Raw genomic sequence first — 22,763 nt, forward strand, 5'->3', positions numbered from 1 at the left:
GTTTCTGTATGTTGTTTTCGAGTCATTCTTTCTAGGACTCACACCTTGTCTTAAGTTTGCTTATTGACAAGCTTCCCTTTCCTGCTTTCATCTTATCAAGAAGACTTCATGAAAACCATTGAACCATAAACTATTGCCTCACCCCTTCCGATCGCCTGACGAACGCCTGACAAACGCCATTCTCACCCCGCCGGGCAAGCCCTGCCGGGCAAAGCCAAATAAGCCATGCATATTTAAAGTTCCTTTGAAAGGCAGAGCGAGGACTAGGACGTCTGTTCCGACTGAGTCTGCATCCACAGAAAGGATGAAATAAGGCTCTAGAAATTTCACCAAGGAGATATGAACTTCATCCCCCTTAAAATACTTTTTCTCCCAGATACCCCGGCTCTTAGTCAAATGAGGTTAATCTTCAAAACCCCACCCCACTAACCATAAATATTCACCTCTCCTGCTGTCCATTCAATTGATACAAGGTATCTTGTACATGGAGAGAATGTGAGAAAAAGCAGAATTGCTTCATAGATTTGGTGACCTTGGATGGGTGGGCTGGATAAAGAAGTGAACTTGGTTTCCGGAAAGGGAGTATCATGATGGGAATGAGGAAAAGAGAACATGGACCACATTCACAGGTTAGAGAAATAAATGTAATAGGTTCAATGGTTTTGAAAAGCTAACTTTGAGCAGGAATTGTTTTTTAAAATTGCAAAGAATTGAAAAAGTCAATGTGGGATTGGAGGCACAATCTGAGCAGAAAGCACCATAAGCTGCTATGGTGCAACTCTTATGTTGACTAGAAACTTTAATATGATGATGCTCTTCTTTTGATATTTCTTTGAGTTAAATTGTATTGTATGTAGCTGACACAGCACTGTTTGCAGCTCCTCAGTTTATGGTTATACCGTGACAACAATGTATTCATCATATTTATTATTCTACAAAAGAATTTTTAAATGCACTGATGTGGTGTTTGCATGCTATGCAAGATGGCACATCATGGAAACTTTATAAGGAGCATCGCATATGATATGTGATATTTGGCACCTGGAGGAGTCGGACACGCAGATCCTGAAAAGAAGTAAAGACTCTTTAGCAAAAGCCGTCTTTATTCTGAGTCTAATCTTTACTTTTAGTGAAATGATTTATGAAAACCAATCAGCTGCTCCAGGTGAGGCTCGAACTCACAACCTCGGCATGGCTCAGTGCAAGTACTGCTGTATAAGTACCGCGCGCTAACCGATTGCGCCACTGGAGCTCACTGTTTTCATTTCTCCCCATTTGAGCCATCTAGTGCAAACCAAGTAGATACTGCACTGCTCCATTATTCACTGAACAAGATCGACTCACATGCTAGCATGTTATCATGACTATTAAAAATACAGTCCAAATGGAATAGATTTGATAATTCTGCTATATCATGTGCTCTGTCTATTGAACACCCCATACATTTGCCGTTCTGACACAGTCTAGGATAAACTTATGCTTATTTTTAATTAGCACATAGTTAGAATTTCCCCAAAAATGAAATATAGGCCCCTAAGGCAGGCGAGGTGGCCGAGTGGTTAAGGCGATGGACTGCTAATCCATTGTGCTCTGCACGCGTGGGTTCGAATCCCACCTTTGTCGGAAAGCCATCAGACACTCTTTTGAAGGTGAGCATGTCTCGAAGTACAATTACACTCTCTTTCAAGACACTGCCATAATCCACTAGAAGGGCCCAACTGACTAGTCCATTATGGCATTTTATGTCAAATAAAGGGAAGTATTTTGTGCTTAATTGAAATTAGATCTTTCATGAAGTGTCCAGAGGATTGCCTATTCCTCACTCCTGGCCTTCCAACCAGTTTGGATAGATAGACTGATAAGAAAGCATTTCTTACTCCTAAAGTTTCAGCCGTCTCAAGTGTATGAGTGTTTACATTTGTCTGCCCCACAGAGACAGATCACTTCTAATAAGTGAGTTCTCTATCTGTCACTGATTGCGGACATACTCTCTAGAGCTTTCAGTATGGTCATAAATGTGAATACTCTTATGTTCTCAAATCAAAATGGAGTTTTTCCTACTTTCAAGAAAAGTGTCTTAAGCATGCTCTTCGATTTGTGCACGCATGTAGTCATTCAAATGCAACTGCATTTCCATACAGAGTCTCAAAATCATAGATATTGTCATACCGCAGTAAGAATACATGTTGCGATTTACAAACTGCAGGCAGGCCGGCCTTGTAGCTCAGTGGCAGAGCACTGGTCTTGTAAACCAGGGGTCATGAGTTCAAGCCTCATCAGGGCCTTTTTATATGTGTGTTTCTGTATGTTGTTTTCGAGTCATTCTTTCTAGGACTCACACCTTGTCTTAAGTTTGCTTATTGACAAGCTTCCCTTTCCTGCTTTCATCTTATCAAGAAGACTTCATGAAAACCATTGAACCATAAACTATTGCCTCACCCCTTCCGATCGCCTGACGAACGCCTGACAAACGCCATTCTCACCCCGCCGGGCAAGCCCTGCCGGGCAAAGCCAAATAAGCCATGCATATTTAAAGTTCCTTTGAAAGGCAGAGCGAGGACTAGGACGTCTGTTCCGACTGAGTCTGCATCCACAGAAAGGATGAAATAAGGCTCTAGAAATTTCACCAAGGAGATATGAACTTCATCCCCCTTAAAATACTTTTTCTCCCAGATACCCCGGCTCTTAGTCAAATGAGGTTAATCTTCAAAACCCCACCCCCACTAACCATAAATATTCACCTCTCCTGCTGTCCATTCAATTGATACAAGGTATCTTGTACATGGAGAGAATGTGAGAAAAAGCAGAATTGCTTCATAGATTTGGTGACCTTGGATGGGTGGGCTGGATAAAGAAGTGAACTTGGTTTCCGGAAAGGGAGTATCATGATGGGAATGAGGAAAAGAGAACATGGACCACATTCACAGGTTAGAGAAATAAATGTAATAGGTTCAATGGTTTTGAAAAGCTAACTTTGAGCAGGAATTGTTTTTTAAAATTGCAAAGAATTGAAAAAGTCAATGTGGGATTGGAGGCACAATCTGAGCAGAAAGCACCATAAGCTGCTATGGTGCAACTCTTATGTTGACTAGAAACTTTAATATGATGATGCTCTTCTTTTGATATTTCTTTGAGTTAAATTGTATTGTATGTAGCTGACACAGCACTGTTTGCAGCTCCTCAGTTTATGGTTATCCCGTGACAACAATGTATTCATCATATTTATTATTCTACAAAAGAATTTTTAAATGCACTGATGTGGTGTTTGCATGCTATGCAAGATGGCACATCATGGAAACTTTATAAGGAGCATCGCATATGATATGTGATATTTGGCACCTGGAGGAGTCGGACACGCAGATCCTGAAAAGAAGTAAAGACTCTTTAGCAAAAGCCGTCTTTATTCTGAGTCTAATCTTTACTTTTAGTGAAATGGTTTATGAAAACCAATCAGCTGCTCCAGGTGAGGCTCGAACTCACAACCTCGGCATGGCTCAGTGCAAGTACTGCTGTATAAGTACCGCAAGCTAACCGATTGCGCCACTGGAGCTCACTGTTTTCATTTCTCCCCATTTGAGCCATCTAGTGCAAACCAAGTAGATACTGCACTGCTCCATTATTCACTGAACAAGATCGACTCACATGCTAGCATGTTATCATGACTATTAAAAATACAGTCCAAATGGAATAGATTTGATAATTCTGCTATATCATGTGCTCTGTCTATTGAACACCCCATACATTTGCCGTTCTGACACAGTCTAGGATAAACTTATGCTTATTTTTAATTAGCACATAGTTAGAATTTCCCCAAAAATGAAATATAGGCCCCTAAGGCAGACGAGGTGGCCGAGTGGTTAAGGCGATGGACTGCTAATCCATTGTGCTCTGCACGCGTGGGTTCGAATCCCACCTTCGTCGGAAAGCCATCAGACACTCTTTTTAAGGTGAGCATGTCTCGAAGTACAATTACACTCTCTTTCAAGACACTGCCATAATCCACTAGAAGGGCCCAACTGACTAGTCCATTATGGCATTTTATATCAAATAAAGGGAAGTATTTTGTGCTTAATTGAAATTAGATCTTTCATGAAGTGTCCAGAGGTTTGCCTATTCCTCACTCCTGGCCTTCCAACCAGTTTGGATAGATAGACTGATAAGAAAGCATTTCTTACTCCTAAAGTTTCAGCCGTCTCAAGTGTATGAGTGTTTACATTTGTCTGCCCCACAGAGACAGATCACTTCTAATAAGTGAGTTCTCTATCTGTCACTGATTGCGGACATACTCTCTAGAGCTTTCAGTATGGTCATAAATGTGAATACTCTTATGTTCTCAAATCAAAATGGAGTTTTTCCTACTTTCAAGACAAGTGTCTTAAGCATGCTCTTCGATTTGTGCACGCATGTAGTCATTCAAATGCAACTGCATTTCCATACAGAGTCTCAAAATCATAGATATCGTCATTCCGCAGTAAGAATACATGTTGCGATTTACAAACTGCAGGCAGGCTGGCCTTGTAGCTCAGTGGCAGAGCACTGGTCTTGTAAACCAGGGGTCATGAGTTCAAGCCTCATCAGGGCCTTTTTATATGTGTGTTTCTGTATGTTGTTTTCGAGTCATTCTTTCTAGGACTCACACCTTGTCTTAAGTTTGCTTATTGACAAGCTTCCCTTTCCTGCTTTCATCTTATCAAGAAGACTTCATGAAAACCATTGAACCATAAACTATTGCCTCACCCCTTCCGATCGCCTGACGAACGCCTGACAAACGCCATTCTCACCCCGCCGGGCAAGCATTCTCACCCCGCCGGGCAAGCCCTGCCGGGCAAAGCCAAATAAGCCATGCATATTTAAAGTTCCTTTGAAAGGCAGAGCGAGGACTAGGACGTCTGTTCCGACTGAGTCTGCATCCACAGAAAGGATGAAATAAGGCTCTAGAAATTTCACCAAGGAGATATGAACTTCATCCCCCTTAAAATACTTTTTCTCCCAGATACCCCGGCTCTTAGTCAAATGAGGTTAATCTTCAAAACCCCACCCCCACTAACCATAAATATTCACCTCTCCTGCTGTCCATTCAATTGATACAAGGTATCTTGTACATGGAGAGAATGTGAGAAAAAGCAGAATTGCTTCATAGATTTGGTGACCTTGGATGGGTGGGCTGGATAAAGAAGTGAACTTGGTTTCCGGAAAGGGAGTATCATGATGGGAATGAGGAAAAGAGAACATGGACCACATTCACAGGTTAGAGAAATAAATGTAATAGGTTCAATGGTTTTGAAAAGCTAACTTTGAGCAGGAATTGTTTTTTAAAATTGCAAAGAATTGAAAAAGTCAATGTGGGATTGGAGGCACAATCTGAGCAGAAAGCACCATAAGCTGCTATGGTGCAACTCTTATGTTGACTAGAAACTTTAATATGATGATGCTCTTCTTTTGATATTTCTTTGAGTTAAATTGTATTGTATGTAGCTGACACAGCACTGTTTGCAGCTCCTCAGTTTATGGTTATCCCGTGACAACAATGTATTCATCATATTTATTATTCTACAAAAGAATTTTTAAATGCACTGATGTGGTGTTTGCATGCTATGCAAGATGGCACATCATGGAAACTTTATAAGGAGCATCGCATATGATATGTGATATTTGGCACCTGGAGGAGTCGGACACGCAGATCCTGAAAAGAAGTAAAGACTCTTTAGCAAAAGCCGTCTTTATTCTGAGTCTAATCTTTACTTTTAGTGAAATGGTTTATGAAAACCAATCAGCTGCTCCAGGTGAGGCTCGAACTCACAACCTCGGCATGGCTCAGTGCAAGTACTGCTGTATAAGTACCGCGCGCTAACCGATTGCGCCACTGGAGCTCACTGTTTTCATTTCTCCCCATTTGAGCCATCTAGTGCAAACCAAGTAGATACTGCACTGCTCCATTATTCACTGAACAAGATCGACTCACATGCTAGCATGTTATCATGACTATTAAAAATACAGTCCAAATGGAATAGATTTGATAATTCTGCTATATCATGTGCTCTGTCTATTGAACACCCCATACATTTGCCGTTCTGACACAGTCTAGGATAAACTTATGCTTATTTTTAATTAGCACATAGTTAGAATTTCCCCAAAAATGAAATATAGGCCCCTAAGGCAGACGAGGTGGCCGAGTGGTTAAGGCGATTGACTGCTAATCCATTGTGCTCTGCACGCGTGGGTTCTAATCCCACCTTCGTCGGAAAGCCATCAGACACTCTTTTTAAGGTGAGCATGTCTCGAAGTACAATTACACTCTCTTTCAAGACACTGCCATAATCCACTAGAAGGGCCCAACTGACTAGTCCATTATGGCATTTTATGTCAAATAAAGGGAAGTATTTTGTGCTTAATTGAAATTAGATCTTTCATGAAGTGTCCAGAGGATTGCCTATTCCTCACTCCTGGCCTTCCAACCAGTTTGGATAGATAGACTGATAAGAAAGCATTTCTTACTCCTAAAGTTTCAGCCGTCTCAAGTGTATGAGTGTTTACATTTGTCTGCCCCACAGAGACAGATCACTTCTAATAAGTGAGTTCTCTATCTGTCACTGATTGCGGACATACTCTCTAGAGCTTTCAGTATGGTCATAAATGTGAATACTCTTATGTTCTCAAATCAAAATGGAGTTTTTCCTACTTTCAAGAAAAGTGTCTTAAGCATGCTCTTCGATTTGTGCACGCATGTAGTCATTCAAATGCAACTGCATTTCCATACAGAGTCTCAAAATCATAGATATCGTCATACCGCAGTAAGAATACATGTTGCGATTTACAAATTGCAGGCAGGCCGGCCTTGTAGCTCAGTGGCAGAGCACTGGTCTTGTAAACCAGGGGTCATGAGTTCAAGCCTCATCAGGGCCTTTTTATATGTGTGTTTCTGTATGTTGTTTTCGAGTCATTCTTTCTAGGACTCACACCTTGTCTTAAGTTTGCTTATTGACAAGCTTCCCTTTCCTGCTTTCATCTTATCAAGAAGACTTCATGAAAACCATTGAACCATAAACTATTGCCTCACCCCTTCCGATCGCCTGACGAACGCCTGACAAACGCCATTCTCACCCCGCCGGGCAAGCCCTGCCGGGCAAAGCCAAATAAGCCATGCATATTTAAAGTTCCTTTGAAAGGCAGAGCGAGGACTAGGACGTCTGTTCCGACTGAGTCTGCATCCACAGAAAGGATGAAATAAGGCTCTAGAAATTTCACCAAGGAGATATGAACTTCATCCCCCTTAAAATACTTTTTCTCCCAGATACCCCGGCTCTTAGTCAAATGAGGTTAATCTTCAAAACCCCACCCCACTAACCATAAATATTCACCTCTCCTGCTGTCCATTCAATTGATACAAGGTATCTTGTACATGGAGAGAATGTGAGAAAAAGCAGAATTGCTTCATAGATTTGGTGACCTTGGATGGGTGGGCTGGATAAAGAAGTGAACTTGGTTTCCGGAAAGGGAGTATCATGATGGGAATGAGGAAAAGAGAACATGGACCACATTCACAGGTTAGAGAAATAAATGTAATAGGTTCAATGGTTTTGAAAAGCTAACTTTGAGCAGGAATTGTTTTTTAAAATTGCAAAGAATTGAAAAAGTCAATGTGGGATTGGAGGCACAATCTGAGCAGAAAGCACCATAAGCTGCTATGGTGCAACTCTTATGTTGACTAGAAACTTTAATATGATGATGCTCTTCTTTTGATATTTCTTTGAGTTAAATTGTATTGTATGTAGCTGACACAGCACTGTTTGCAGCTCCTCAGTTTATGGTTATACCGTGACAACAATGTATTCATCATATTTATTATTCTACAAAAGAATTTTTAAATGCACTGATGTGGTGTTTGCATGCTATGCAAGATGGCACATCATGGAAACTTTATAAGGAGCATCGCATATGATATGTGATATTTGGCACCTGGAGGAGTCGGACACGCAGATCCTGAAAAGAAGTAAAGACTCTTTAGCAAAAGCCGTCTTTATTCTGAGTCTAATCTTTACTTTTAGTGAAATGATTTATGAAAACCAATCAGCTGCTCCAGGTGAGGCTCGAACTCACAACCTCGGCATGGCTCAGTGCAAGTACTGCTGTATAAGTACCGCGCGCTAACCGATTGCGCCACTGGAGCTCACTGTTTTCATTTCTCCCCATTTGAGCCATCTAGTGCAAACCAAGTAGATACTGCACTGCTCCATTATTCACTGAACAAGATCGACTCACATGCTAGCATGTTATCATGACTATTAAAAATACAGTCCAAATGGAATAGATTTGATAATTCTGCTATATCATGTGCTCTGTCTATTGAACACCCCATACATTTGCCGTTCTGACACAGTCTAGGATAAACTTATGCTTATTTTTAATTAGCACATAGTTAGAATTTCCCCAAAAATGAAATATAGGCCCCTAAGGCAGGCGAGGTGGCCGAGTGGTTAAGGCGATGGACTGCTAATCCATTGTGCTCTGCACGCGTGGGTTCGAATCCCACCTTTGTCGGAAAGCCATCAGACACTCTTTTGAAGGTGAGCATGTCTCGAAGTACAATTACACTCTCTTTCAAGACACTGCCATAATCCACTAGAAGGGCCCAACTGACTAGTCCATTATGGCATTTTATGTCAAATAAAGGGAAGTATTTTGTGCTTAATTGAAATTAGATCTTTCATGAAGTGTCCAGAGGATTGCCTATTCCTCACTCCTGGCCTTCCAACCAGTTTGGATAGATAGACTGATAAGAAAGCATTTCTTACTCCTAAAGTTTCAGCCGTCTCAAGTGTATGAGTGTTTACATTTGTCTGCCCCACAGAGACAGATCACTTCTAATAAGTGAGTTCTCTATCTGTCACTGATTGCGGACATACTCTCTAGAGCTTTCAGTATGGTCATAAATGTGAATACTCTTATGTTCTCAAATCAAAATGGAGTTTTTCCTACTTTCAAGAAAAGTGTCTTAAGCATGCTCTTCGATTTGTGCACGCATGTAGTCATTCAAATGCAACTGCATTTCCATACAGAGTCTCAAAATCATAGATATTGTCATACCGCAGTAAGAATACATGTTGCGATTTACAAACTGCAGGCAGGCCGGCCTTGTAGCTCAGTGGCAGAGCACTGGTCTTGTAAACCAGGGGTCATGAGTTCAAGCCTCATCAGGGCCTTTTTATATGTGTGTTTCTGTATGTTGTTTTCGAGTCATTCTTTCTAGGACTCACACCTTGTCTTAAGTTTGCTTATTGACAAGCTTCCCTTTCCTGCTTTCATCTTATCAAGAAGACTTCATGAAAACCATTGAACCATAAACTATTGCCTCACCCCTTCCGATCGCCTGACGAACGCCTGACAAACGCCATTCTCACCCCGCCGGGCAAGCCCTGCCGGGCAAAGCCAAATAAGCCATGCATATTTAAAGTTCCTTTGAAAGGCAGAGCGAGGACTAGGACGTCTGTTCCGACTGAGTCTGCATCCACAGAAAGGATGAAATAAGGCTCTAGAAATTTCACCAAGGAGATATGAACTTCATCCCCCTTAAAATACTTTTTCTCCCAGATACCCCGGCTCTTAGTCAAATGAGGTTAATCTTCAAAACCCCACCCCCACTAACCATAAATATTCACCTCTCCTGCTGTCCATTCAATTGATACAAGGTATCTTGTACATGGAGAGAATGTGAGAAAAAGCAGAATTGCTTCATAGATTTGGTGACCTTGGATGGGTGGGCTGGATAAAGAAGTGAACTTGGTTTCCGGAAAGGGAGTATCATGATGGGAATGAGGAAAAGAGAACATGGACCACATTCACAGGTTAGAGAAATAAATGTAATAGGTTCAATGGTTTTGAAAAGCTAACTTTGAGCAGGAATTGTTTTTTAAAATTGCAAAGAATTGAAAAAGTCAATGTGGGATTGGAGGCACAATCTGAGCAGAAAGCACCATAAGCTGCTATGGTGCAACTCTTATGTTGACTAGAAACTTTAATATGATGATGCTCTTCTTTTGATATTTCTTTGAGTTAAATTGTATTGTATGTAGCTGACACAGCACTGTTTGCAGCTCCTCAGTTTATGGTTATCCCGTGACAACAATGTATTCATCATATTTATTATTCTACAAAAGAATTTTTAAATGCACTGATGTGGTGTTTGCATGCTATGCAAGATGGCACATCATGGAAACTTTATAAGGAGCATCGCATATGATATGTGATATTTGGCACCTGGAGGAGTCGGACACGCAGATCCTGAAAAGAAGTAAAGACTCTTTAGCAAAAGCCGTCTTTATTCTGAGTCTAATCTTTACTTTTAGTGAAATGGTTTATGAAAACCAATCAGCTGCTCCAGGTGAGGCTCGAACTCACAACCTCGGCATGGCTCAGTGCAAGTACTGCTGTATAAGTACCGCAAGCTAACCGATTGCGCCACTGGAGCTCACTGTTTTCATTTCTCCCCATTTGAGCCATCTAGTGCAAACCAAGTAGATACTGCACTGCTCCATTATTCACTGAACAAGATCGACTCACATGCTAGCATGTTATCATGACTATTAAAAATACAGTCCAAATGGAATAGATTTGATAATTCTGCTATATCATGTGCTCTGTCTATTGAACACCCCATACATTTGCCGTTCTGACACAGTCTAGGATAAACTTATGCTTATTTTTAATTAGCACATAGTTAGAATTTCCCCAAAAATGAAATATAGGCCCCTAAGGCAGACGAGGTGGCCGAGTGGTTAAGGCGATGGACTGCTAATCCATTGTGCTCTGCACGCGTGGGTTCGAATCCCACCTTCGTCGGAAAGCCATCAGACACTCTTTTTAAGGTGAGCATGTCTCGAAGTACAATTACACTCTCTTTCAAGACACTGCCATAATCCACTAGAAGGGCCCAACTGACTAGTCCATTATGGCATTTTATATCAAATAAAGGGAAGTATTTTGTGCTTAATTGAAATTAGATCTTTCATGAAGTGTCCAGAGGTTTGCCTATTCCTCACTCCTGGCCTTCCAACCAGTTTGGATAGATAGACTGATAAGAAAGCATTTCTTACTCCTAAAGTTTCAGCCGTCTCAAGTGTATGAGTGTTTACATTTGTCTGCCCCACAGAGACAGATCACTTCTAATAAGTGAGTTCTCTATCTGTCACTGATTGCGGACATACTCTCTAGAGCTTTCAGTATGGTCATAAATGTGAATACTCTTATGTTCTCAAATCAAAATGGAGTTTTTCCTACTTTCAAGACAAGTGTCTTAAGCATGCTCTTCGATTTGTGCACGCATGTAGTCATTCAAATGCAACTGCATTTCCATACAGAGTCTCAAAATCATAGATATCGTCATTCCGCAGTAAGAATACATGTTGCGATTTACAAACTGCAGGCAGGCTGGCCTTGTAGCTCAGTGGCAGAGCACTGGTCTTGTAAACCAGGGGTCATGAGTTCAAGCCTCATCAGGGCCTTTTTATATGTGTGTTTCTGTATGTTGTTTTCGAGTCATTCTTTCTAGGACTCACACCTTGTCTTAAGTTTGCTTATTGACAAGCTTCCCTTTCCTGCTTTCATCTTATCAAGAAGACTTCATGAAAACCATTGAACCATAAACTATTTCCTCACCCCTTCCGATCGCCTGACGAACGCCTGACAAACGCCATTCTCACCCCGCCGGGCAAGCCCTGCCGGGCAAAGCCAAATAAGCCATGCAAATTTAAAGTTCCTTTGAAAGGCAGAGCGAGGACTAGGACGTCTGTTCCGACTGAGTCTGCATCCACAGAAAGGATGAAATAAGGCTCTAGAAATTTCACCAAGGAGATATGAACTTCATCCCCCTTAAAATACTTTTTCTCCCAGATACCCCGGCTCTTAGTCAAATGAGGTTAATCTTCAAAACCCCACCCCCACTAACCATAAATATTCACCTCTCCTGCTGTCCATTCAATTGATACAAGGTATCTTGTACATGGAGAGAATGTGAGAAAAAGCAGAATTGCTTCATAGATTTGGTGACCTTGGATGGGTGGGCTGGATAAAGAAGTGAACTTGGTTTCCGGAAAGGGAGTATCATGATGGGAATGAGGAAAAGAGAACATGGACCACATTCACAGGTTAGAGAAATAAATGTAATAGGTTCAATGGTTTTGAAAAGCTAACTTTGAGCAGGAATTGTTTTTTAAAATTGCAAAGAATTGAAAAAGTCAATGTGGGATTGGAGGCACAATCTGAGCAGAAAGCACCATAAGCTGCTATGGTGCAACTCTTATGTTGACTAGAAACTTTAATATGATGATGCTCTTCTTTTGATATTTCTTTGAGTTAAATTGTATTGTATGTAGCTGACACAGCACTGTTTGCAGCTCCTCAGTTTATGGTTATCCCGTGACAACAATGTATTCATCATATTTAATATTCTACAAAAGAATTTTTAAATGCACTGATGTGGTGTTTGCATGCTATGCAAGATGGCACATCATGGAAACTTTATAAGGAGCATCGCATATGATATGTGATATTTGGCACCTGGAGGAGTCGGACACGCAGATCCTGAAAAGAAGTAAAGACTCTTTAGCAAAAGCCGTCTTTATTCTGAGTCTAATCTTTACTTTTAGTGAAATGATTTATGAAAACCAATCAGCTGCTCCAGGTGAGGCTCGAACTCACAACCTCGGCATGGCTCAGTGCAAGTATTGCTGTATAAGTACCGCGCGCTAACCGATTGCGCCACTGGAGCTCACTGTTTTCATTTCTCCCCATTCGAGCCATCTAGTGCAAACCAAGTAGATACTGCAATGCTCCATTATTCACTGAACAAGATCGACTCACATGCTAGCATGTTATCATGACTATTAAAAATACAGTCCAAATGGAATAGATTTGATAATTCTGCTATATCATGTGCTCTGTCTATTGAACACCCCATACATTTGCCGTTCTGACACAGTCTAGGATAAACTTATGCTTATTTTTAATTAGCACATAGTTAGAATTTCCCCAAAAATGAAATATAGGCCCCTAAGGCAGACGAGGTGGCCGAGTGGTTAAGGCGATGGACTGCTAATCCATTGTGCTCTGCACGCGTGGGTTCGAATCCCACCTTTGTCGGAAAGCCATCAGACACTCTTTTGAAGGTGAGCATGTCTCGAAGTACAATTACACTCTCTTTCAAGACACTGCCATAATCCACTAGAAGGGCCCAACTGACTAGTCCATTATGGCATTTTATGTCAAATAAAGGGAAGTATTTTGTGCTTAATTGAAATTAGATCTTTCATGAAGTGTCCAGAGGATTGCCTATTCCTCACTCCTGGCCTTCCAACCAGTTTGGATAGATAGACTGATAAGAAAGCATTTCTTACTCCTAAAGTTTCAGCCGTCTCAAGTGTATGAGTGTTTACATTTGTCTGCCCCACAGAGACAGATCACTTCTAATAAGTGAGTTCTCTATCTGTCACTGATTGCGGACATACTCTCTAGAGCTTTCAGTATGGTCATAAATGTGAATACTCTTATGTTCTCAAATCAAAATGGAGTTTTTCCTACTTTCAAGAAAAGTGTCTTAAGCATGCTCTTCGATTTGTGCACGCATGTAGTCATTCAAATGCAACTGCATTTCCATACAGAGTCTCAAAATCATAGATATCGTCATACCGCAGTAAGAATACATGTTGCGATTTACAAACTGCAGGCAGGCCGGCCTTGTAGCTCAGTGGCAGAGCACTGGTCTTGTAAACCAGGGGTCATGAGTTCAAGCCTCATCAGGGCCTTTTTATATGTGTGTTTCTGTATGTTGTTTTCGAGTCATTCTTTCTAGGACTCACACCTTGTCTTAAGTTTGCTTATTGACAAGCTTCCCTTTCCTGCTTTCATCTTATCAAGAAGACTTCATGAAAACCATTGAACCATAAACTATTGCCTCACCCCTTCCGATCGCCTGACGAACGCCTGACAAACGCCATTCTCACCCCGCCGGGCAAAGCCAAATAAGCCATGCATATTTAAAGTTCCTTTGAAAGGCAGAGCGAGGACTAGGACGTCTGTTCCGACTGAGTCTGCATCCACAGAAAGGATGAAATAAGGCTCTAGAAATTTCACCAAGGAGATATGAACTTCATCCCCCTTAAAATACTTTTTCTCCCAGATACCCCGGCTCTTAGTCAAATGAGGTTAATCTTCAAAACCCCACCCCCACTAACCATAAATATTCACCTCTCCTGCTGTCCATTCAATTGATACAAGGTATCTTGTACATGGAGAGAATGTGAGAAAAAGCAGAATTGCTTCATAGATTTGGTGACCTTGGATGGGTGGGCTGGATAAAGAAGTGAACTTGGTTTCCGGAAAGGGAGTATCATGATGGGAATGAGGAAAAGAGAACATGGACCACATTCACAGGTTAGAGAAATAAATGTAATAGGTTCAATGGTTTTGAAAAGCTAACTTTGAGCAGGAATTGTTTTTTAAAATTGCAAAGAATTAAAAAAGTCAATGTGGGATTGGAGGCACAATCTGAGCAGAAAGCACCATAAGCTGCTATGGTGCAACTCTTATGTTGACTAGACACTTTAATATGATGATGCTCTTCTTTTGATATTTCTTTGAGTTAAATTGCATTGTATGTAGCTGACACAGCACTGTTTGCAGCTCCTCAGTTTATGGTTATCCCGTGACAACAATGTATTCATCATATTTATTATTCTACAAAAGAATTTTTAAATGCACTGATGTGGTGTTTGCATGCTATGCAAGATGGCACATCATGGAAACTTTATAAGGAGCATCGCATATGATATGTGATATTTGGCACCTGGAGGAGTCGGACACGCAGATCCTGAAAAGAAGTAAAGACTCTTTAGCAAAAGCCGTCTTTATTCTGAGTCTAATCTTTACTTTTAGTGAAATGATTTATGAAAACCAGTCTGCTGCTCCAGGTGAGGCTCGAACTCACAACCTCGGCATGGCTCAGTGCAAGTACTGCTGTATAAGTACTGCGCGCTAACCGATTGCGCCACTGGAGCTCACTGTTTTCATTTCTTCCCATTGTAGCCATCTAGTGCAAACCAAGTAGATACTGCACTGCTCCATTATTCACTGAACAAGATCGACTCACATGCTAGCATGTTATCATGACTATTAAACATACAGTCCAAATGGAATAGATTTGATAATTCTGCTATATCATGTGCTCTGTCTATTGAACACCCCATACATTTGCCGTTCTGACACAGTCTAGGATAAACTTATGCTTATTTTTAATTAGCACATAGTTAGAATTTCCCCAAAAATGAAATATAGGCCCCTAAGGCAGATGAGGTGGCCGAGTGGTTAAGGCGATGGACTGCTAATCCATTGTGCTCTGCACGCGTGGGTTCGAATCCCACCTTCGTGGGAAAGCCATCAGACACTCTTTTGAAGGTGAGCATGTCTCGAAGTACATTTACACTCTCTTTCAAGACACTGCCATAATCCACTAGAAGGGCCCAACTGACTAGTCCATTATGGCATTTTATGTCAAATAAAGGGAAGTATTTTGTGCTTAATTGAAATTAGATCTTTCATGAAGTGTCCAGAGGATTGCCTATTCCTCACTCCTGGCCTTCCAACCAGTTTGGATAGATAGACTGATAAGAAAGCATTTCTTACTCCTAAAGTTTCAGCCGTCTCAAGTGTATGAGTGTTTACATTTGTCTGCCCCACAGAGACAGATCACTTCTAATAAGTGAGTTCTCTATCTGTCACTGATTGCGGACATACTCTCTAGAGCTTTCAGTATGGTCATAAATGTGAATACTCTTATGTTCTCAAATCAAAATGGAGTTTTTCCTACTTTCAAGAAAAGTGTCTTAAGCATGCTCTTCGATTTGTGCACGCATGTAGTCATTCAAATGCAACTGCATTTCCATACAGAGTCTCAAAATCATAGATATCGTCATACCGCAGTAAGAATACATGTTGCGATTTACAAATTGCAGGCAGGCCGGCCTTGTAGCTCAGTGGCAGAGCACTGGTCTTGTAAACCAGGGGTCATGAGTTCAAGCCTCATCAGGGCCTTTTTATATGTGTGTTTCTGTATGTTGTTTTCGAGTCATTCTTTCTAGGACTCACACCTTGTCTTAAGTTTGCTTATTGACAAGCTTCCCTTTCCTGCTTTCATCTTATCAAGAAGACTTCATGAAAACCATTGAACCATAAACTATTGCCTCACCTCTTCCGATCGCCTGACGAACGCCTGACAAACGCCATTCTCACCCCGCCGGGCAAGCCCTGCCGGGCAAAGCCAAATAAGCCATGCATATTTAAAGTTCCTTTGAAAGGCAGAGCGAGGACTAGGACGTCTGTTCCGACTGAGTCTGCATCCACAGAAAGGATGAAATAAGGCTCTAGAAATTTCACCAAGGAGATATGAACTTCATCCCCCTTAAAATACTTTTTCTCCCAGATACCCCGGCTCTTAGTCAAATGAGGTTAATCTTCAAAACCCCACCCCACTAACCATAAATATTCACCTCTCCTGCTGTCCATTCAATTGATACAAGGTATCTTGTACATGGAGAGAATGTGAGAAAAAGCAGAATTGCTTCATAGATTTGGTGACCTTGGATGGGTGGGCTGGATAAAGAAGTGAACTTGGTTTCCGGAAAGGGAGTATCATGATGGGAATGAGGAAAAGAGAACATGGACCACATTCACAGGTTAGAGAAATAAATGTAATAGGTTCAATGGTTTTGAAAAGCTAACTTTGAGCAGGAATTGTTTTTTAAAATTGCAAAGAATTGAAAAAGTCAATGTGGGATTGGAGGCACAATCTGAGCAGAAAGCACCATAAGCTGCTATGGTGCAACTCTTATGTTGACTAGAAACTTTAATATGATGATGCTCTTCTTTTGATATTTCTTTGAGTTAAATTGTATTGTATGTAGCTGACACAGCACTGTTTGCAGCTCCTCAGTTTATGGTTATACCGTGACAACAATGTATTCATCATATTTATTATTCTACAAAAGAATTTTTAAATGCACTGATGTGGTGTTTGCATGCTATGCAAGATGGCACATCATGGAAACTTTATAAGGAGCATCGCATATGATATGTGATATTTGGCACCTGGAGGAGTCGGACACGCAGATCCTGAAAAGAAGTAAAGACTCTTTAGCAAAAGCCGTCTTTATTCTGAGTCTAATCTTTACTTTTAGTGAAATGATTTATGAAAACCAATCAGCTGCTCCAGGTGAGGCTCGAACTCACAACCTCGGCATGGCTCAGTGCAAGTACTGCTGTATAAGTACCGCGCGCTAACCGATTGCGCCACTGGAGCTCACTGTTTTCATTTCTCCCCATTTGAGCCATCTAGTGCAAACCAAGTAGATACTGCACTGCTCCATTATTCACTGAACAAGATCGACTCACATGCTAGCATGTTATCATGACTATTAAAAATACAGTCCAAATGGAATAGATTTGATAATTCTGCTATATCATGTGCTCTGTCTATTGAACACCCCATACATTTGCCGTTCTGACACAGTCTAGGATAAACTTATGCTTATTTTTAATTAGCACATAGTTAGAATTTCCCCAAAAATGAAATATAGGCCCCTAAGGCAGGCGAGGTGGCCGAGTGGTTAAGGCGATGGACTGCTAATCCATTGTGCTCTGCACGCGTGGGTTCGAATCCCACCTTTGTCGGAAAGCCATCAGACACTCTTTTGAAGGTGAGCATGTCTCGAAGTACAATTACACTCTCTTTCAAGACACTGCCATAATCCACTAGAAGGGCCCAACTGACTAGTCCATTATGGCATTTTATGTCAAATAAAGGGAAGTATTTTGTGCTTAATTGAAATTAGATCTTTCATGAAGTGTCCAGAGGATTGCCTATTCCTCACTCCTGGCCTTCCAACCAGTTTGGATAGATAGACTGATAAGAAAGCATTTCTTACTCCTAAAGTTTCAGCCGTCTCAAGTGTATGAGTGTTTACATTTGTCTGCCCCACAGAGACAGATCACTTCTAATAAGTGAGTTCTCTATCTGTCACTGATTGCGGACATACTCTCTAGAGCTTTCAGTATGGTCATAAATGTGAATTCTCTTATGTTCTCAAATCAAAATGGAGTTTTTCCTACTTTCAAGAAAAGTGTCTTAAGCATGCTCTTCGATTTGTGCACGCATGTAGTCATTCAAATGCAACTGCATTTCCATACAGAGTCTCAAAATCATAGATATCGTCATACCGCAGTAAGAATACATGTTGCGATTTACAAACTGCAGGCAGGCTGGCCTTGTAGCTCAGTGGCAGAGCACTGGTCTTGTAAACCAGGGGTCATGAGTTCAAGCCTCATCAGGGCCTTTTTATATGTGTGTTTCTGTATGTTGTTTTTGAGTCATTCTTTCTAGGACTCACACCTTGTCTTAAGTTTGCTTATTGACAAGCTTCCCTTTCCTGCTTTCATCTTATCAAGAAGACTTCATGAAAACCATTGAACCATAAACTATTGCCTCACCCCTTCCGATCGCCTGACGAACGCCTGACAAACGCCATTCTCACCCCGCCGGGCAAGCCCTGCCGGGCAAAGCCAAATAAGCCATGCATATTTAAAGTTCCTTTGAAAGGCAGAGCGAGGACTAGGACGTCTGTTCCGACTGAGTCTGCATCCACAGAAAGGATGAAATAAGGCTCTAGAAATTTCACCAAGGAGATATGAACTTCATCCCCCTTAAAATACTTTTTCTCCCAGATACCCCGGCTCTTAGTCAAATGAGGTTAATCTTCAAAACCCCACCCCCACTAACCATAAATATTCACCTCTCCTGCTGTCCATTCAATTGATACAAGGTATCTTGTACATGGAGAGAATGTGAGAAAAAGCAGAATTGCTTCATAGATTTGGTGACCTTGGATGGGTGGGCTGGATAAAGAAGTGAACTTGGTTTCCGGAAAGGGAGTATCATGATGGGAATGAGGAAAAGAGAACATGGACCACATTCACAGGTTAGAGAAATAAATGTAATGGGTTCAATGGTTTTGAAAAGCTAACTTTGAGCAGGAATTGTTTTTTAAAATTGCAAAGAATTAAAAAAGTCAATGTGGGATTGGAGGCACAATCTGAGCAGAAAGCACCATAAGCTGCTATGGTGCAACTCTTATGTTGACTAGAAACTTTAATATGATGATGCTCTTCTTTTGATATTTCTTTGAGTTAAATTGCATTGTATGTAGCTGACACAGCACTGTTTGCAGCTCCTCAGTTTATGGTTATCCCGTGACAACAATGTATTCATCATATTTATTATTCTACAAAAGAATTTTTAAATGCACTGATGTGGTGTTTGCATGCTATGCAAGATGGCACATCATGGAAACTTTATAAGGAGCATCGCATATGATATGTGATATTTGGCACCTGGAGGAGTCGGACACGCAGATCCTGAAAAGAAGTAAAGACTCTTTAGCAAAAGCCGTCTTTATTCTGAGTCTAATCTTTACTTTTAGTGAAATGATTTATGAAAACCAATCAGCTGCTCCAGGTGAGGCTCGAAGTCGCAACCTCGGCATGGCTCAGTGCAAGTACTGCTGTATAAGTACCGCGCGCTAACCGATTGCACCACTGGAGCTCACTGTTTTCATTTCTCCCCATTTGAGCCATCTAGTGCAAACCAAGTAGATACTGCACTGCTCCATTATTCACTGAACAAGATCGACTCACATGCTAGCATGTTATCATGACTATTAAAAATACAGTCCAAATGGAATAGATTTGATAATTCTGCTATATCATGTGCTCTGTCTATTGAACACCCCATACATTTGCCGTTCTGACACAGTCTAGGATAAACTTATGCTTATTTTTAATTAGCACATAGTTAGAATTTCCCCAAAAATGAAATATAGGCCCCTAAGGCAGACGAGGTGGCCGAGTGGTTAAGGCGATGGACTGCTAATCCATTGTGCTCTGCACGCGTGGGTTCGAATCCCACCTTTGTCGGAAAGCCATCAGACACTCTTTTGAAGGTGAGCATGTCTCGAAGTACAATTACACTCTCTTTCAAGACACTGCCATAATCCACTAGAAGGGCCCAACTGACTAGTCCATTATGGCATTTTATGTCAAATAAAGGGAAGTATTTTGTGCTTAATTGAAATTAGATCTTTCATGAAGTGTCCAGAGGATTGCCTATTCCTCACTCCTGGCCTTCCAACCAGTTTGGATAGATAGACTGATAAGAAAGCATTTCTTACTCCTAAAGTTTCAGCCGTCTCAAGTGTATGAGTGTTTACATTTGTCTGCCCCACAGAGACAGATCACTTCTAATAAGTGAGTTCTCTATCTGTCACTGATTGCGGACATACTCTCTAGAGCTTTCAGTATGGTCATAAATGTGAATACTCTTATGTTCTCAAATCAAAATGGAGTTTTTCCTACTTTCAAGAAAAGTGTCTTAAGCATGCTCTTCGATTTGTGCACGCATGTAGTCATTCAAATGCAACTGCATTTCCATACAGAGTCTCAAAATCATAGATATTGTCATACCGCAGTAAGAATACATGTTGCGATTTACAAACTGCAGGCAGGCCGGCCTTGTAGCTCAGTGGCAGAGCACTGGTCTTGTAAACCAGGGGTCATGAGTTCAAGCCTCATCAGGGCCTTTTTATATGTGTGTTTCTGTATGTTGTTTTCGAGTCATTCTTTCTAGGACTCACACCTTGTCTTAAGTTTGCTTATTGACAAGCTTCCCTTTCCTGCTTTCATCTTATCAAGAAGACTTCATGAAAACCATTGAACCATAAACTATTGCCTCACCCCTTCCGATCGCCTGACGAACGCCTGACAAACGCCATTCTCACCCCGCCGGGCAAGCCCTGCCGGGCAAAGCCAAATAAGCCATGCATATTTAAAGTTCCTTTGAAAGGCAGAGCGAGGACTAGGACGTCTGTTCCGACTGAGTCTGCATCCACAGAAAGGATGAAATAAGGCTCTAGAAATTTCACCAAGGAGATATGAACTTCATCCCCCTTAAAATACTTTTTCTCCCAGATACCCCGGCTCTTAGTCAAATGAGGTTAATCTTCAAAACCCCACCCCCACTAACCATAAATATTCACCTCTCCTGCTGTCCATTCAATTGATACAAGGTATCTTGTACATGGAGAGAATGTGAGAAAAAGCAGAATTGCTTCATAGATTTGGTGACCTTGGATGGGTGGGCTGGATAAAGAAGTGAACTTGGTTTCCGGAAAGGGAGTATCATGATGGGAATGAGGAAAAGAGAACATGGACCACATTCACAGGTTAGAGAAATAAATGTAATAGGTTCAATGGTTTTGAAAAGCTAACTTTGAGCAGGAATTGTTTTTTAAAATTGCAAAGAATTGAAAAAGTCAATGTGGGATTGGAGGCACAATCTGAGCAGAAAGCACCATAAGCTGCTATGGTGCAACTCTTATGTTGACTAGAAACTTTAATATGATGATGCTCTTCTTTTGATATTTCTTTGAGTTAAATTGTATTGTATGTAGCTGACACAGCACTGTTTGCAGCTCCTCAGTTTATGGTTATCCCGTGACAACAATGTATTCATCATATTTATTATTCTACAAAAGAATTTTTAAATGCACTGATGTGGTGTTTGCATGCTATGCAAGATGGCACATCATGGAAACTTTATAAGGAGCATCGCATATGATATGTGATATTTGGCACCTGGAGGAGTCGGACACGCAGATCCTGAAAAGAAGTAAAGACTCTTTAGCAAAAGCCGTCTTTATTCTGAGTCTAATCTTTACTTTTAGTGAAATGGTTTATGAAAACCAATCAGCTGCTCCAGGTGAGGCTCGAACTCACAACCTCGGCATGGCTCAGTGCAAGTACTGCTGTATAAGTACCGCAAGCTAACCGATTGCGCCACTGGAGCTCACTGTTTTCATTTCTCCCCATTTGAGCCATCTAGTGCAAACCAAGTAGATACTGCACTGCTCCATTATTCACTGAACAAGATCGACTCACATGCTAGCATGTTATCATGACTATTAAAAATACAGTCCAAATGGAATAGATTTGATAATTCTGCTATATCATGTGCTCTGTCTATTGAACACCCCATACATTTGCCGTTCTGACACAGTCTAGGATAAACTTATGCTTATTTTTAATTAGCACATAGTTAGAATTTCCCCAAAAATGAAATATAGGCCCCTAAGGCAGACGAGGTGGCCGAGTGGTTAAGGCGATGGACTGCTAATCCATTGTGCTCTGCACGCGTGGGTTCGAATCCCACCTTCGTCGGAAAGCCATCAGACACTCTTTTTAAGGTGAGCATGTCTCGAAGTACAATTACACTCTCTTTCAAGACACTGCCATAATCCACTAGAAGGGCCCAACTGACTAGTCCATTATGGCATTTTATATCAAATAAAGGGAAGTATTTTGTGCTTAATTGAAATTAGATCTTTCATGAAGTGTCCAGAGGTTTGCCTATTCCTCACTCCTGGCCTTCCAACCAGTTTGGATAGATAGACTGATAAGAAAGCATTTCTTACTCCTAAAGTTTCAGCCGTCTCAAGTGTATGAGTGTTTACATTTGTCTGCCCCACAGAGACAGATCACTTCTAATAAGTGAGTTCTCTATCTGTCACTGATTGCGGACATACTCTCTAGAGCTTTCAGTATGGTCATAAATGTGAATACTCTTATGTTCTCAAATCAAAATGGAGTTTTTCCTACTTTCAAGACAAGTG

The 22,763-nt window shown here is 41.1% G+C and overlaps 28 non-coding genes across 28 annotated transcripts; 19 read left to right on the plus strand and 9 right to left on the minus strand.

Annotated features, from left to right (window-relative positions):
• Nucleotides 1–1,157: 1,157 nt before the first annotated feature.
• TRNAI-UAU (transfer RNA isoleucine (anticodon UAU)) lies at nt 1,158–1,252 on the minus strand. The gene is made up of 2 exons: nt 1,215–1,252; nt 1,158–1,193 (listed from the first exon to the last, which is right to left on the minus strand). It is a non-coding gene; the product is annotated as a tRNA-Ile (tRNA).
• Nucleotides 1,253–1,541: 289 nt separating this feature from the next.
• Nucleotides 1,542–1,623, plus strand: TRNAS-GCU (transfer RNA serine (anticodon GCU)). The gene has a single exon. It is a non-coding gene; the product is annotated as a tRNA-Ser (tRNA).
• Nucleotides 1,624–2,213: 590 nt separating this feature from the next.
• On the plus strand, nt 2,214–2,285 carry TRNAT-UGU (transfer RNA threonine (anticodon UGU)). Its single transcript has one exon. It is a non-coding gene; the product is annotated as a tRNA-Thr (tRNA).
• A 1,170-nt stretch (nt 2,286–3,455) lies between these two features.
• Nucleotides 3,456–3,550, minus strand: TRNAI-UAU (transfer RNA isoleucine (anticodon UAU)). The gene is made up of 2 exons: nt 3,513–3,550; nt 3,456–3,491 (listed from the first exon to the last, which is right to left on the minus strand). It is a non-coding gene; the product is annotated as a tRNA-Ile (tRNA).
• A 289-nt stretch (nt 3,551–3,839) lies between these two features.
• On the plus strand, nt 3,840–3,921 carry TRNAS-GCU (transfer RNA serine (anticodon GCU)). Its single transcript has one exon. It is a non-coding gene; the product is annotated as a tRNA-Ser (tRNA).
• A 590-nt stretch (nt 3,922–4,511) lies between these two features.
• On the plus strand, nt 4,512–4,583 carry TRNAT-UGU (transfer RNA threonine (anticodon UGU)). The gene has a single exon. It is a non-coding gene; the product is annotated as a tRNA-Thr (tRNA).
• A 1,192-nt stretch (nt 4,584–5,775) lies between these two features.
• TRNAI-UAU (transfer RNA isoleucine (anticodon UAU)) lies at nt 5,776–5,870 on the minus strand. The gene is made up of 2 exons: nt 5,833–5,870; nt 5,776–5,811 (listed from the first exon to the last, which is right to left on the minus strand). It is a non-coding gene; the product is annotated as a tRNA-Ile (tRNA).
• A 289-nt stretch (nt 5,871–6,159) lies between these two features.
• On the plus strand, nt 6,160–6,241 carry TRNAS-GCU (transfer RNA serine (anticodon GCU)). Its single transcript has one exon. It is a non-coding gene; the product is annotated as a tRNA-Ser (tRNA).
• Nucleotides 6,242–6,831: 590 nt separating this feature from the next.
• Nucleotides 6,832–6,903, plus strand: TRNAT-UGU (transfer RNA threonine (anticodon UGU)). The gene has a single exon. It is a non-coding gene; the product is annotated as a tRNA-Thr (tRNA).
• Nucleotides 6,904–8,072: 1,169 nt separating this feature from the next.
• TRNAI-UAU (transfer RNA isoleucine (anticodon UAU)) lies at nt 8,073–8,167 on the minus strand. The gene is made up of 2 exons: nt 8,130–8,167; nt 8,073–8,108 (listed from the first exon to the last, which is right to left on the minus strand). It is a non-coding gene; the product is annotated as a tRNA-Ile (tRNA).
• A 289-nt stretch (nt 8,168–8,456) lies between these two features.
• TRNAS-GCU (transfer RNA serine (anticodon GCU)) lies at nt 8,457–8,538 on the plus strand. The gene has a single exon. It is a non-coding gene; the product is annotated as a tRNA-Ser (tRNA).
• Nucleotides 8,539–9,128: 590 nt separating this feature from the next.
• On the plus strand, nt 9,129–9,200 carry TRNAT-UGU (transfer RNA threonine (anticodon UGU)). The gene has a single exon. It is a non-coding gene; the product is annotated as a tRNA-Thr (tRNA).
• Nucleotides 9,201–10,370: 1,170 nt separating this feature from the next.
• On the minus strand, nt 10,371–10,465 carry TRNAI-UAU (transfer RNA isoleucine (anticodon UAU)). Its single transcript has 2 exons — nt 10,428–10,465; nt 10,371–10,406 (listed from the first exon to the last, which is right to left on the minus strand). It is a non-coding gene; the product is annotated as a tRNA-Ile (tRNA).
• Nucleotides 10,466–10,754: 289 nt separating this feature from the next.
• Nucleotides 10,755–10,836, plus strand: TRNAS-GCU (transfer RNA serine (anticodon GCU)). The gene has a single exon. It is a non-coding gene; the product is annotated as a tRNA-Ser (tRNA).
• Nucleotides 10,837–11,426: 590 nt separating this feature from the next.
• TRNAT-UGU (transfer RNA threonine (anticodon UGU)) lies at nt 11,427–11,498 on the plus strand. The gene has a single exon. It is a non-coding gene; the product is annotated as a tRNA-Thr (tRNA).
• Nucleotides 11,499–12,668: 1,170 nt separating this feature from the next.
• Nucleotides 12,669–12,763, minus strand: TRNAI-UAU (transfer RNA isoleucine (anticodon UAU)). Its single transcript has 2 exons — nt 12,726–12,763; nt 12,669–12,704 (listed from the first exon to the last, which is right to left on the minus strand). It is a non-coding gene; the product is annotated as a tRNA-Ile (tRNA).
• Nucleotides 12,764–13,052: 289 nt separating this feature from the next.
• TRNAS-GCU (transfer RNA serine (anticodon GCU)) lies at nt 13,053–13,134 on the plus strand. The gene has a single exon. It is a non-coding gene; the product is annotated as a tRNA-Ser (tRNA).
• A 590-nt stretch (nt 13,135–13,724) lies between these two features.
• On the plus strand, nt 13,725–13,796 carry TRNAT-UGU (transfer RNA threonine (anticodon UGU)). The gene has a single exon. It is a non-coding gene; the product is annotated as a tRNA-Thr (tRNA).
• A 1,156-nt stretch (nt 13,797–14,952) lies between these two features.
• On the minus strand, nt 14,953–15,047 carry TRNAI-UAU (transfer RNA isoleucine (anticodon UAU)). Its single transcript has 2 exons — nt 15,010–15,047; nt 14,953–14,988 (listed from the first exon to the last, which is right to left on the minus strand). It is a non-coding gene; the product is annotated as a tRNA-Ile (tRNA).
• Nucleotides 15,048–15,336: 289 nt separating this feature from the next.
• On the plus strand, nt 15,337–15,418 carry TRNAS-GCU (transfer RNA serine (anticodon GCU)). Its single transcript has one exon. It is a non-coding gene; the product is annotated as a tRNA-Ser (tRNA).
• Nucleotides 15,419–16,008: 590 nt separating this feature from the next.
• TRNAT-UGU (transfer RNA threonine (anticodon UGU)) lies at nt 16,009–16,080 on the plus strand. The gene has a single exon. It is a non-coding gene; the product is annotated as a tRNA-Thr (tRNA).
• Nucleotides 16,081–17,249: 1,169 nt separating this feature from the next.
• TRNAI-UAU (transfer RNA isoleucine (anticodon UAU)) lies at nt 17,250–17,344 on the minus strand. The gene is made up of 2 exons: nt 17,307–17,344; nt 17,250–17,285 (listed from the first exon to the last, which is right to left on the minus strand). It is a non-coding gene; the product is annotated as a tRNA-Ile (tRNA).
• A 289-nt stretch (nt 17,345–17,633) lies between these two features.
• TRNAS-GCU (transfer RNA serine (anticodon GCU)) lies at nt 17,634–17,715 on the plus strand. Its single transcript has one exon. It is a non-coding gene; the product is annotated as a tRNA-Ser (tRNA).
• A 590-nt stretch (nt 17,716–18,305) lies between these two features.
• Nucleotides 18,306–18,377, plus strand: TRNAT-UGU (transfer RNA threonine (anticodon UGU)). The gene has a single exon. It is a non-coding gene; the product is annotated as a tRNA-Thr (tRNA).
• Nucleotides 18,378–19,931: 1,554 nt separating this feature from the next.
• Nucleotides 19,932–20,013, plus strand: TRNAS-GCU (transfer RNA serine (anticodon GCU)). The gene has a single exon. It is a non-coding gene; the product is annotated as a tRNA-Ser (tRNA).
• Nucleotides 20,014–20,603: 590 nt separating this feature from the next.
• TRNAT-UGU (transfer RNA threonine (anticodon UGU)) lies at nt 20,604–20,675 on the plus strand. The gene has a single exon. It is a non-coding gene; the product is annotated as a tRNA-Thr (tRNA).
• Nucleotides 20,676–21,845: 1,170 nt separating this feature from the next.
• TRNAI-UAU (transfer RNA isoleucine (anticodon UAU)) lies at nt 21,846–21,940 on the minus strand. Its single transcript has 2 exons — nt 21,903–21,940; nt 21,846–21,881 (listed from the first exon to the last, which is right to left on the minus strand). It is a non-coding gene; the product is annotated as a tRNA-Ile (tRNA).
• A 289-nt stretch (nt 21,941–22,229) lies between these two features.
• On the plus strand, nt 22,230–22,311 carry TRNAS-GCU (transfer RNA serine (anticodon GCU)). The gene has a single exon. It is a non-coding gene; the product is annotated as a tRNA-Ser (tRNA).
• The last annotated feature ends 452 nt before the right edge of the window (nt 22,312–22,763 follow it).

This window comes from Lissotriton vulgaris, chromosome 5 (genome assembly GCF_964263255.1).
Source record: "Lissotriton vulgaris chromosome 5, aLisVul1.2, whole genome shotgun sequence".
NCBI lineage: Eukaryota > Metazoa > Chordata > Amphibia > Caudata > Salamandridae > Lissotriton > Lissotriton vulgaris.